Consider the following 12,018-nt stretch of genomic DNA (forward strand, 5'->3'; position numbering starts at 1 on the left):
TACATGCTCGCGTTAATTGTAACGGACGATCGTCTTCCACATTTCTAGCGTTGAAAATCAACGAAAGAATATTTCGATGAAACAGCGACAAATTGATCGTCGCCGTGCACCGAACAACTTTCGTTCGAAACATATTTTTATGCAACACGTAGTCTACAGGAAAAATTAAGGTGAAGGAGTTGAACAACGACTCGCCGCGTATAATAAATGGAACGAACAAGTTCCGCGTTCAAAATATATTTGTTTCACTACATCAGAAATATAATCCGTATTCGCGACACAACGAGGAAGGCTCGTTCGTAAGTCGGCGAATATGAGAACGAAGGATACTTTTTTCTATAAAATTGTGCGAATGTACGCGTCGTAGCGCGGCTCTACAAATTTTCTTGTTATCGAATACGTCGTCGCGTATATCGATTTCTATAGAACCGGAATCGTCGTCCTATACGGGATAGCTCGATCAAGAAAAGTGTCGTCGCCAGAAGTGCTCCACCCTCGTTGCAACATCTGCAAACCATCAACGAGCATTGGCTTCGGCCACGAAGTACATCACATCTCGACAGTATCATCGTTTCCGTCCTTGACATAACCGCCCTGGCTTTAACTTGGTCCTCGACATGTCGATGTTACAAGAGAAAGACTCGCCCTTTTCTTCCATTTCTGCAATGTAACCGATATTTATAATATTTATGATATATGATATAAATAACATTATATATTATATTATAATATATTACATTATATTATATTATATTATATTATATTATATTGTATTATATTATATTATATTATATTATATTATATTATATTATATTATATTATATTATATTATATTATACTATATTGTATTATATTATACTATATTATATTATATTATATTATATTATATTATATTATATTATACTATATTATATTATATTATATTATATTATATTATATTATATTATATTATATTATACTATATTGTATTATATTATATTATATTATATTATATTATATTATATTATATTATATTATATTATACTATATTATATTATATTATATTATATTATATTATATTATATTATATTATATTATACTATATTATACTATATTATACTATATTGTATTATATTATACTATATTATATTATATTATATTATATTATATTATATTATATTATATTATATTATATTATATTATATTATATTATATTATTTTGACTTCAAATTGTTATTTAATCTTTATTACCGTTTATCTATTACATCGCTCCATTACATATCTCACTCTAATACCGATGAGTCACATCCAACACACGCGACAGCGTCAAATTCTCGAAACTAATATCAAGCGGGTCTCGACTCGTGAATCTGGAAATGGGACACGTTAACCAGGGTCCTTCCCTCGTCCGTCACTTAACGTAGACCTAAGCCCGCGGACTAATTATGTCGATTCGCTTTTGATCGGGATCGTGAATCGAAATCATAAGGGGATCTCGAGTGAGCCGAGCCGATCCTCTACTAACGAGGAAGAACGTAGCCGAACGGTGATCACGGATTAGGATGGAAGAAGCAATCCGTAGCAGATTATAGCGATCTTGATTTATATATAAGGAGAACATTTATTGGCCATGCAAAGGTCTCGGTCAATTTGCAGTGAAATGTTTTACGCGAAGTCCTGTTTTGCACAAAAGTGCTATAACCGTTCGCGTAAAAAAATGCGATCGCGCTAGGCGGATAAACGAAATGCAAGAGCAACGGTGCCTTAAAAATCGCTGGGTTTTAATCAAAGCGTTTTTTAAACTTACTTTTTCTGTAGCAGAAAACCTTGTAATAATACTATTTCAGGTCATTTTCTTTTTTTGCAAAGTAGAAACGTAGTCTTCGCTGAAACCTTTCGGTTGCTTCGAAAGCGACGCCTTCCGCCATTTTAACCCTTAAATGCATATTGTTGCCAATTGTCTTCTCATTACAGTTCCACTTAATTTTATTCAAAAACCTGAGTATGTGCGTTTCCAAACAGACAATAGACCATGTGTGAAATAAAAGACTTGACTTTACTTTTGGCGAGTAAGTTATATGTTTTTTGACATTTCAATGTGGTGGGTGATGATAACCTTCAATGTGTTACTTGTAGAGATATTTTCTTTCTTCGAGTTTCCTATAAAAAGGAAAGCTTCGTGTCACAACAAAAATCGCAATTGCTTTGCTGCATTTCATTTATAAATAATGTGAAAATTCCTACACTAATAGATAATATATAAATACATAACCATTTGTTTACGTCTACAATAATTTTAGTAATAAACGCATATTGTTGCCAAAAGTCTACGTACAACTTTCTCTTCAAAATAAATACTCGATATTATTACCTAGATTTTTTAAATTTATTTTTTACGTAATCTATAACTACATTCCTATAAAAAACGATTTTTTAAAATTCAAAACAAAAGACCATGCATTTAAGGGTTAAAGCCACGCAACCGAGACGTTTACGAACTCAACTATGAAGTTAAATACTAAAGTTTCCGTACTATACGCGCATGTGACCGTTTCAAACACACTTTGTCGAAGATCTCTCTTAAAAGGAGGTTCTTCGCATCGGCACTAAACGCAGGTACACGAACTTCGTCTCTTCGGAGACATTTACTTGCGCGACAAAAAGTCCCAAACACACGGGAACCCGTGGTTACACGAACAAAGGGAACGCGCGGCCGAGACGGTAATACTCATTCTAGTCTTGCATTCAGAAACTTCCAGACGCGGTCTTTTAACAAATTTCGACCAACACCGAGTTTCCCCGTCTGCGATTCACGAAGACGGAATTTCTGCGCGTCATGAAAGTCAAATTTATACATTTCACACACACACACACACACACAAATACATGCAACTTGTAAGAACGCGAGTGCAGCGGTGTACAAATAGTTCTATAGTTAATACTGATCTTCGATTTTTATTAACTATTTTTATTGCATTCGAGATTGGTGACTCCGACGCACCACTAAAATTGTTAGTTCACGTTCCAAGATAATTTTTATATTAACGAAGTTGAAATTTAAGAAATCGTTAAAACCGTAACTGTTATCACAAGTTATCGCAATACTCAATTTCATATGCATAAAATGCACTTTGTTCTATAAAATGGGAATCCGTAAGTCAGAAAAATTATTTTACATTTACGGTTAAAATAGCTTCAAGTGCAAAGGGTTAATCTGCGATATATAGTATAATATAGTATAATATAATATAATATAATATAATATAATATAATATAATATAATATAATATAATATAATATAATATAATATAATATAATATAATATAATATAATATAATATAATATAATATAGTATAGTATAATATAGCATAATATATAGTATAATATGATATAATATAGTATAATATAATGTAATATAGTATAATATGATATAATATAGTATAATATAATATAGTATAATATAATATAATATAATATAATATAATATAGTATAGTATAATATAGCATAATATATAGTATAATATGATATAATATAGTATAATATAATATAGTATAATATAATATAATATAATATAATATAGTATAATATAGTATAATATAGTATAATATAGTATAATATAACATAATATAATATCATATAGTATAATATAGTATAGTATAATATGATATAATATAGTATAATATAATATAGTATAATATAGTATAGTATAATATAGCATAATATAGTATAATTGTTCTTTCCCGTTCCGCGATTTCTACGCACCCATTTTTTCCCCCTAACCGTCGACCTTGGATCATTAGCGACACCCGAAAAGCTGCGCGCAATTCCCGCCGATATAAACGTAACCGAGCGGCATTACATTCGCGAGAAACGTGGCGGACGATTAAATCGCGGCAAATGAAAATTTGATGAACCGCGTTCCACACGAATTTTCGGATCCGCGGTGGGCTTATGCGAAACGCGGCCGGCGGACGGGACCAATTAAATCTGAAAGGTGGGTGGCGCGTTCATCGATTTCCTAATTTTATTTCGAGAGAAACGTGCAACACGGGACGCAAGAATTGAAAATAACGGCGTTGGATTGTCGCGCGCGGAAATGAAATGCGCGAATAATCGGGGACGGTTAAGGATTACAACGGCGGGACACGCGCGCGCGCGGCCGAATGTTTATGATAATTAATTTGCCGCGTCGATTTTTCATTTCAACCGCGACGGATTAACCCTTTCGCGCCGAGCGCCGTATATATGAGTCTGAGGCACCGCTAAAAAAAAAATTGTTGTGTCACGTTCTAAGATAATTTTTATATTATCAAAGTTTAGATTTTATTATTATATAAATTATTTTTTTATTATTATTTTATATAAATTATATTTTTATTTATATTATTATTATATTTTATTATTATATTATTATTACACGTATAACTGTTACACAAATCCGAAAACTCGATCTCGTACGCATAAAACATTCGATAACAAGACAATTTGTAGAGCCGCGCTACGACGCGTACATTCGCACAATTTTATCGAAAAAAGTATCCTTCGTTCTCATATTCGCCGACTTACGAACGAGCCTTCCCCGTTGTGTCGCGAATACGGATTATATTACTGATTTAGCGAAACAAATATATTTTGAACGCGGAACTTGTTCGTTCTATTTATTATACGCGGCGAGTCGTTGTTCAACTCCTTCACCTTAATTTTTCCTGTAGACTACGTGTTGCATAAAAATATGTTTCGAACGAAAGTTGTTCGGTGCACGGCGACGATCAATTTGTCGCTGTTTCATCGAAATATTCTTTCGTTGATTTTCAACGCTAGAAATGTGGAAGACGATCGTTCGTTACAATTAACGCGAGCATGTAGACGATAAAGCGATGCGAATGATACGTGCGTGCTGTGTGTTAGAAAAATAGCAGAAAAATGTAAATAAGAAGAACAGCAGAAAATTAATTTCGCCGTGTATATACAGCTCTCTGTATCAGACAACTTTTTGCTGGGAAACGTTTTTATTTTATGAATCATGTAGTTCAGGAGAAAAATTAAAGCGACGAAGTTGAATTAACCCTTTGCACTCGAGCGGTGACTCTGAAGCAGCAGAAAAATTGTTGCGTCGCGTTTCAAGATAACTTTTATATTGTCAAAGTATAGCTTTAAAATATTGTTAAAAGCGTAACCGTTGTTTGAGTCGCAAGACTCAATTTCGTATGCGTAACATGCACTTTGTCGTGTAGAATGGAAGTACTATAAGTCAGAAGAATGATTTTAGATTTACAATTTAAATGGCTTCGAGCGCAAAGGGTTAAATGTCCGCTGGTTCTCCGACGATAAAATCCGGCGTTTTGGAGCGTCCGCGGACGCTGAAATATCTTTCCGTTGACGCCGCGCTCTTTCCCGCGGCTTTTTAACCAGAATATTACTTAATAGTCGCGGCCGTTCGCCATTGAAAACATTCTTTATCGGATCGCGCGATTATCCGACCTCATTTGCTAATGGGAATATAACGAACCGCTGCTGGAACGATGATTAATTATTCGCGGCCGCCGCCGGCGAACGCGAAAGAATTCCCGCGTTCTAAACAAAAAAAAAAAAGAATTGAAATCGGCCGCCGTTACGAAAACGAGGACCGCGGCGACGATTCTCGATAACATCATAACCGGTTCCGTCGCGTAATTACGTTCAATTTCCGATTTATTATTTGCGCGAGCGGGCCGATCGCGACGCGAAGTGTTATTAAATTCGACAAACGCGCCGCAATTTGTCATTTACCAGCTCTAATAGATTATATTAATGTGAGGTGTGTGCGCGCGCGATACGATTATCCCGTCAAAAACTGAAAATTCAATGACGTTCCGGTTCTACGATGCCGTTCCGCGTCGCCGTCCGAATGCGTTATCCGTGAATGCGTAAAATCCATATCCAGCCCATTAGACGCACGTGAACGTATAATAAATTGTCCACCGCGTCCAATTGGATGCGCGGTGGGAATTTCAAGTAAATAATTATAAACAGCGATCACTCTCTTTTTATCGTGTGTAGTTAATGGTCGACGCTTCGAGTTGCGTTGCGAAGGCTTCGTTTAACGGTTGTTGCGAACGAAATGTTGCTCGCGGAAATATTTCTTTCCGAAGCAATCTGTTTTCCGTTATTATTTTTAGGAAAGCAATGAATAACGTTTCATTCGACGTCTGAAATTTCGATGGAAAATTTCGATATTCTTCGTAGGATACAGTTTTGATTAATTCGAAATACAGGGGGGGGGGGTAGCTGAGGTGATTTGGAGCAACTTTTTCCTTTGCAAAAATGTTCTCCGAGGCTTCGTTTACGAGTTATCAACGAAAAACAGCGACCAATGGGAGGCGAGCACTCGGCTGGCGCTAGGCGGCCGCGCCAATCAGCGGCACTGGGCCCCGCGCGCTCGTTGACTGCGCCGCCTCGCGCCTACTCGAGCTCGCGTCTTATTGGTCAGTGTTTTTCGTTGATAACTCGTAAACGGAGGCTCGGAGAGAATTTTCGTAAAGGAAAAAGTTGCTTCTAATGAACTCAGGAACCCCTATTTCCGGATTGCAGCTATTTATTCTTGTCACAAATGCATAAAATCCGCTTATATATTATTTATTATTGTTATTATTTATATTATTATAGATATTATTTAAATGCTGTATATATATATGTTTATTTATAATATATGTTATATTTATATATAAACGAAAATAACGTAAAAATAGTTCAAAATTAACTATAAAAAATGATTCCCACTATGTTGCATAATTAATTAACTTAAGTTCTCACTATGTTGCAACTTTCAGTGCACCTTTCACCATATTCTAAGACAGCAGAGATTTCGAAAGCGCTCACTATCGAGTTTCTACGAACTCGTAACCCAATTCCGAACAATTACCACTAAAAAAAAAGGGAAACCATCCCCCCTATTTTATCCGTGATTACCGTACACACCGAAGCTTCGATACTTAACGAGTCCCATCCGGGACGAGCTATTACGTACCGGAAAGCCGATAAGAATCGAATAGATCGAAGAAGAACGGTATGCAACATCGTTCGATATTTTCCGCAGAATGGAGCGCCGGTTCGGCGGCGGCGGGGCGGGTGTCGGGGGAACGGGATAAAGGCTCTTAATTGGCTTCTAATCACTGCCTCGAGGTAACGAGAACGGCCATTAATCTTACGGGCAATGGCGGTTCCGCCCCGCGGCGTCGCCACTCGTCCCTTTTTTCCCGCGTCGATTCTGACAAGATGGACCAGCGGCCAGAAATCGGAAAGTTAATCTTCGTCCGGTGCCCCGGGGTAACACGGCTGCCAGGCAGATGCGTACAAGAGTATTCAATTTACTCGAGGTAATTACTAGCAGCGGGGCTCGGTCGTTGTCGCGGCTGCAGCAGCGCGCGCCACCACGCCCACGCCGATTTTCATCGACGCAAATCGCCCGAAAGAGGAACGGCGGATGTCCTCGAGTGGCTTGCTGAAAACACCCGACACTCGGCCAGCCTCGCTTCGAAGATTCGCGTTCCGTGTCGATTCGATCGTTTTGCGTAATATTCGGAATTTTGTGTTCAAAATTAAATACAGCAAATTCTCTGTAATTGGCACGAAGAAGGACAATTTGGGAAGAGGAGATATTATTATTATTATATACGATTATTATTATTATTATTATTGTACAATTATTATTATTTTATACGATTATACGATTATAATTATTATTATTATACGATTATTATTATTATTATTATTATTATTATTATTATTATTATGCGATTATTATTACTATTATACGATTATATTATTATAATACAATTATTATGACTTTTATACGATTACATTATTATTGTTATTATTATACGATTAATATTACTATTATACGATTATTATTATTATTATACAATTATTATTACTTTTATACGATTATATTATTATTATTATTATTATTATTATTATTATTATTATTATTATTACTATTATACGATTATATTATTATTATACAATTATTATTACTATTGTACGATTATTATTATTATTATTATACGATTATATTACTATTATACAACGTATATTACTACCCCTTATCATAAATCGTAATAAACACGTCTCTCTTTGTAATTGTCTCTTTAATTGTCCTCTTTTAATTGTCCTTTGTATTAATAGAATTGACTTGGAAAATCTACGATACCACGGGAAAGCGAAGAGAGAATGAAACTCGTAAATTTCAATCTTGAAAATAAAATAAAAATGTGTGGTCGGATAAAATCAAATCCTTCGAGCCTATTTTTAAGCGAAACAGAATTTTAAATATCGCAGCATTTTACTTGTGAATTTTTATCTCGTAAATGCTATGCTATCTACATAGGTGCCAGGGTTTTATGGTCGCGTTAATCTTACGAACACATCACACGACTCATGCGTAATCTGTGCAATCTGAATATTTTGTGTTATGTTCGAGATAGCGAGCAGAATATTTAGGAGAAGCATTAATATTTAAAATGTAATAGATCTGCAAATACGACGATATGAACTACCCGGAAGAGATCGGTTCTGCCCGAACATTTTTTTTTTTTATTGAAGTGGTACAACATAAAGGATATTTATTATTATATGCATTACTAAAACAACCTATGTGATTTTATTTCATTTTAATGCTTTTGTTATTTCATATTCAAAGTGCCTTATCATTTCGTTGATACAAGATTTCATTTTTTTGTTTTGTATAAATAACAAACGAGTCGAGCGATCTATTTAATTTCTTCATACGATATGTCAAATAAATTCTAAATTATGTCACAGTAAATTCTCTCCAAATGTCCCTCAGCTCGTAAACGAAAATTAACAATTTGAGAAAAGGAAATACGGTCATTCGAGTCTCGCGGCTCGTTTCCACGGGATGTTCCAAAAATGTCTCGCGATCTGTAAGTGGGGATTCCTGAGGTTATTTAAAGCAACTTTTTCCTTTACAAAAATTTCCTCCGAGCCTTCGTTTACGAGTTATTAACGAAAAACACTGACCAATGAGACGCGAGCTCGAGTAGGCGCGAGGCGGCCCGGCCAACGAGCGCGCGAGGCTCAGTGCCGCTGATCGGCGCGGCTGCCTAGCGCCAGCCGAACGCTCGCCTCTCATTGGTCACTGTTTTTCGTTAATAACTCGTAAACGATGCCTCGGAGAAAATTTTTGTAAAGGAAAAAGTTGCTTCAAATCACCTCAGGAATCACTTCCATTCGGGTCTTCACATAATTGTGGGACACCCTGTACACCATTCAACTATTTTAAAGTGAAATTAGATTTAAAATTTATCCGTTATCAATACTTGATCACTAGAGTTAATACAGACATACGATAAATATGTAAGTTTTCCATTAAAGAATATATTAACATTCATTGAATTATTAAACATTGAGATTTCGTTATACAGAGTAGTATTAATAAAATTTCGTAGGAATCAATAAATAAAAGATTTCGTGTTTTTTATTTATGCATTTCTATTTATGCGATTACCTTACGGTACGAAGAAAAAATAACAATTAAAAAGAAAATAACACTTTGGCGTGAGTATATTGTGTCGAATGGATGAGCAAATGTTTTTTCATCGAGCCTTAAAGGAATTCGCTGAACCACGAAGAATTTTCACCGGTAGCGTGGAGACGACACAGGAGAAAGTTTCAGCGCAACGGTCAGATCACTCGACAATTACGCTTTAAATTAGCTCGGAAATTGGGCGGCGTTAATTTCGACGGTGGGATGTAATTAAGCCGATAGTCGTTTTCATAGGCCACCGAAAGGGCCACGTTAATTTCGCTTCGATAGTCTGTAGCGTTGAGCTTTGAGCTCGCCTCCGTCGTGTTTCGGTCCTCGAGCTTTCAGTCGATTATCTGAAAATCTTGTTTGCTCTTATTTACGCGAACTTGTTCGGCTGGCGTGACGCTTGTATCAGATACACTCGTTTAAAAAGTAACAAATCATTTTTACATCGTTGGCTCGATAAAAACGAAACGATCAGCGTGTAGCCAGTTTCAAAATGGTCTTTGATTAATTCATTATAAACACGTGGACGTGTTATAATATTTTAGGCTTCTTCGAAACGCTTCCTTCGATATTATCGCACTGCACTTTCAATGCAGTCAGATTTTTGTTTCTTCGATAGAATCGTTTAGGTTTAGATTTACACCTTGAGAAGATAGTTCTGCGTTTCAAAACAGTGCAGATATATTTTTTTAACGATCAGATATATTTAGATATACAGGGTGTCCCAAAAATGTTTCGCAATCCGGAAATCAGCGGGTTCCTCGGATCATTCGAAGCAACTTCTTCCTTTACAAAAATGTTCTCCGAGGCACCGTTAACGAGTTATTAACGAAAAACAGTGGACCAATAGGAATCGAGTACGACTGACGCGAGGCGGCCCAGCCAACCAGCGCGCGAAGCCCAGTTCCGCTCATTGGCTCGGTCGCCTCGCGCCAGCCGAGCTCGCCTCTCATTGGTCACTGTTTTCCGTTAATAACTCGTTAACGGTGCCTCGGAGAAAATTTTTGTAAAGGAAAAAGTTGCTCCAAATGACCCGAGGAACCCGCCACTTTCGGATTGCGAGACATTTTTGAGACACTCTGTATATTTTTAAACGACGACAGATATATTTTTTGGAGAAATCGTTAAATATAGTTAACAAGCATCGACGAAGTAAGCGCCGAATGTTGGTGATCTAAAAAAAAGAGAAAAATAAATTCAATATTTTCTTACACATGCTCTCAGCTTCTCCACATTTCCTAAAGTTCGTCGCAGCGTTTTAAAGACTTCGGGCACCTTGGGGACGAAGTTAAGCTCTGTAAAATCAACACGTTAGACCACCGTCGAAGATCTTCGAGCCTCGGATGAACGAAAGACCGGCGGTCGCCCGGTGTATCGCAATTAAACTTCGCGATGTCCGGCGAAGAAATAAGTAACGAAGTTAAGATTAAACGATCGAGGAATTTCAGTTCATCCGATCTAACCCCCGGAAGCGTTAAAGGGGTCGGAGCGACGTCGCGCCGCAACGGTGTCTCGAGCGAAGGGGACGGCAAACAAGAAATGGGATGAATTTATCTTCCCGGATGAGCGCAGATGGGTGGGACAACAGCCGTGCACTCGACAAATTCCGGCTTTTGGTTTCCTCTTCTTGGGCTGTTCCGTTCTCGCGGCGATATCCTCGCACCAGTGTTTCCCGGTTCAACTAAAAGGCGACGAATAACATTGTCCGACAAAATCAAACTTTTTTCTGCCTTCCTACGGCCACTATATGAAATTCTTGTAGAGCTTCGCTCTCTGAACAAGAATCCGAAAAGCAGAATTGCTCCATCAGCCTCAGTTTTCGAAAGAAACGAGCTTCTGTTAAAACCCAGGATTTTCAACAAAAATGCGGTATTGCGTGAAAAGTACAAACGTTGGGAAGTTCTAATCGGTCTTAGAAGATAGAGAAGAGTTTTCCGAATACAGTGGCGTACGATTTGTTAATTGTTCTCGGTCCTGAATAACTATAAATTAATGTCAAAGTTGAAAAAAGTGTCGACGCGCGTAATTTCTTCGCAATAAAGTTAGAAGCTTCTCCGTTAGAAAGTCCTTAATCGGTCTTAAAAGATAGAGGAGAGTTTTCCGAATACAGTGGCGTACAATTTGTTAATTGTTCTCGGTCCTGAATAACTATAAATTAATGTCAAAGTTGAAAAAAGTGTCGCCGCGCGTAATTTCTTCGCGATAAAGTTAGAAGCTTCTCCGTTAGAAAGTTCTCAATCGGTCTTAAAAGATAGAGGAGAGTTTTCCGAATACAGTGGCGTACAATTTGTTAATTGTTCTCGGTCCTGAATAACTATAAATTAATGTCAAAGTTGAAAAAAGCGTCGACGCGCGTAATTTCTCCGCGATAAAGTTAGAAGCTTCTCCGTTAGAAAGTTCTCAATCGGTCTTAAAAGATAGAGGAGAGTTTTCCGAATACAGTGCCGTACAATTTGTTAATTGTTTTCGGTCCTGAATAACTATAAATTAATGTCAAAGTTGAAAA

The 12,018-nt window shown here is 36.7% G+C and overlaps 1 protein-coding gene and 1 long non-coding RNA gene across 2 annotated transcripts in view; one reads left to right on the forward strand and one right to left on the reverse strand.

Moving 5' to 3' along the window:
* Positions 1 to 12,018, forward strand: part of Dop2R (dopamine D2-like receptor) — a 435,398-nt gene that overhangs the window by 154,253 nt on the left and 269,127 nt on the right.
* The window catches only part of LOC117227830 (uncharacterized), a 45,278-nt gene continuing 33,481 nt past the window's right edge, over positions 222 to 12,018 (reverse strand). The window contains exon 2 of the long non-coding RNA XR_004492151.2: positions 222 to 660. This is a non-coding gene — a long non-coding RNA (uncharacterized LOC117227830). The remainder of the gene's footprint in view (positions 661 to 12,018) is intronic.

Source organism: Megalopta genalis, chromosome 8 (assembly GCF_051020955.1).
Source record: "Megalopta genalis isolate 19385.01 chromosome 8, iyMegGena1_principal, whole genome shotgun sequence".
Classification (NCBI taxonomy): Eukaryota; Metazoa; Arthropoda; class Insecta; order Hymenoptera; family Halictidae; genus Megalopta; species Megalopta genalis.